The sequence below is a fragment of the Maylandia zebra genome, unplaced genomic scaffold, assembly GCF_041146795.1.
Source record: "Maylandia zebra isolate NMK-2024a unplaced genomic scaffold, Mzebra_GT3a scaffold35, whole genome shotgun sequence".
NCBI classification, from domain to species: domain Eukaryota; kingdom Metazoa; phylum Chordata; class Actinopteri; order Cichliformes; family Cichlidae; genus Maylandia; species Maylandia zebra.
In genome coordinates this window covers 241,708-244,207 of record NW_027490065.1, presented here as the reverse complement: position 1 = coordinate 244,207, position 2,500 = coordinate 241,708, and positions in this window count along the sequence as shown.

Below are 2,500 nucleotides of genomic sequence, written 5' to 3'. Positions count from 1 at the left end.
CGCATATCCAGCATGGACCTTGACCTCCAGCAGGCCCCGTGAACCCACATTACCCCCCCCCCTCCTGCAGTTAACCCTGTACCACATATCTAGCACGGACCTTGACCTCCAGCAGGCCCCGTGGACCCACATTACCCCCCCCCCCCCCCCCCTGCAGTTACCCTGTGCCACATGTCTAGCATGGACCTTGACTTCCAGCAGGCCCCGGGGACCCACATTACCCCCCCCCCCCCCCTCCTGCAGTTAACCCTGTACCACATATCTAGCACGGACCTTGACCTCCAGCAGGCCCCGTGGACCCACATTACCCCCCCCCCCTGCAGTTACCCTGTGCCACATGTCTAGCATGGACCTGGACCTCCAGCAGGCCCCGGGGACCCACACTTAAGCCCCCTCCCACTAACAAAGCAGAACACCACTGGCAAAATCCTCGTGCCCCTGGTACTCCAGAAAGCACATTGAAATGTGCCCCTGGTACACTGCGCAGAAGAACTGCCGCACACACACACACACACACGCACGCACGCACGCACGCACGCACGCACGCACGCACTGCTTGTGCCTATGGTACGACAACTTTTCTCGTGCCTATGGTACGACAATTTTTCTCGTGCCTATGGTACAACAACTTTTTGCCGTGCCCCTGGTACACCGCTCACTAGCACTTTGCCACACAAACTCTCCTCGTGCCTATGGTACGACAACTTTTCTCGTGCCTATGGTACAACAACTTTCCTCCGTGCCCCTGGTACGACAGCTTTTCTCGTGCCTATGGTACAACAACTTTTCGCCGTGCCCCTGGTACACCGCTCAGTAGCACTTTGCCACACAAACTCTCCTCGTGCCTATGGTACGACAACTTTTCTCGTGCCTATGGTACAACAACTTTCCTCCGTGCCCCTGGTACGACAGCTTTTCTTGTGCCTATGGTACAACAACTTTTCTCGTGCCTATGGTACAACAACTTTTCGCCGTGCCCCTGGTACACCGCTCAGTAGCACTTTGCCACACACACACTCTCCTCGTGCCTATGGTACGACAACTTTTCTCGTGCCTATGGTACAACAACTTTCCTCCGTGCCCCTGGTACGACAGCTTTTCTTGTGCCTATGGTACAACAACTTTTCTCGTGCCTATGGTACAACAACTTTTCGCCGTGCCCCTGGTACACCGCTCAGTAGCACTTTGCCACACACACACTCTCCTCGTGCCTATGGTACGACAACTTTTCTCGTGCCTATGGTACAACAACTTTCCTCCGTGCCCCTGGTACGACAGCTTTTCTCGTGCCTATGGTACAACAACTTTTCTCGTGCCTATGGTACAACAACTTTTCGCCGTGCCCCTGGTACACCGCTCAGTAGCACTTTGCCGCACACGCACACTCCTCGTACCTATGGTACGACAACTTTTCTCGTGCCTATGGTACGACAACTTTTCTCGTGCCTATGGTACAACAACTTTTCGCCGTGCCCCTGGTACACCGCTCAGTAGCACTTTGCCACACAAACTCTCCTCGTGCCTATGGTACGACAACTTTTCTCGTGCCTATGGTACAACAACTTTCCTCCGTGCCCCTGGTATGACAGCTTTTCTCGTGCCTATGGTACAACAACTTTTCTCGTGCCTATGGTACAACAACTTTTCGCCCTGCCCCTGGTACACCGCTCAGTAGCACTTTGCCACACACACACACACCACTCGTGCCTATGGTACGACAACTTTTCTCGTGCCTATGGTACGACAACTTTTCTCGTGCCTATGGTACAACAACCTTTCCCCGTGCCCCTGGGACACTGCGCAGAAAGTCTTTGCCACACACACACACCACTCGTGCCTATGGTACGACAAAAGGCCCCGGGGACCTACATCGCACCTTGCTCTTGCCTCCCTTACAGCTGAAAAAGGTCCATGCCTGTGCCCTGGCCCTGCTGAAATTCCCTCTCCATTTAGCCGAGGCAGTGAGTCGGCCTCCTGTCTCCCTTTACGGTCGAAAAAGATGTGCTCCTGGGCGCGCTGGCCCTGCTGCTACTCACATCGGGCATGGACCTGGACCTCCAGCAGGCCCCGGGGACCTACATCACACCTTGCTCTTGCCTCCCTTACAGCTGAAAAAGGTCCATGCCTGTGCCCTGGCCCTGCTGAAATTCCCTCTCCATTTAGCCGAGGCAGAGAGTCGGCCTCCTCTCTCCTTTACGGTCGAAAAAGATGTGCTCCTGGGCGCGCTGGCCCTGCTGCTACTCACATCGGGCATGGACCTGGACCTCCAGCAGGCCCCGGGGACCTACATCGCACATTGCTCTTCCCTCCCTTGCAGCTGAAAAAGGTCCATGCTTGTGCCCTGGCCCTTCTGAAATTCCCTCTCCATTTAGCCGAGGCAGTGAGTCGGCCTCCTGTCTCCCTTTACGGTCGAAAAAGATGTGCTCCTGGGCGCGCTGGCCCTGCTGCTACTCACATCGGGCATGGACCTGGACCTCCAGCAGGCCCCGGGGACCTACAT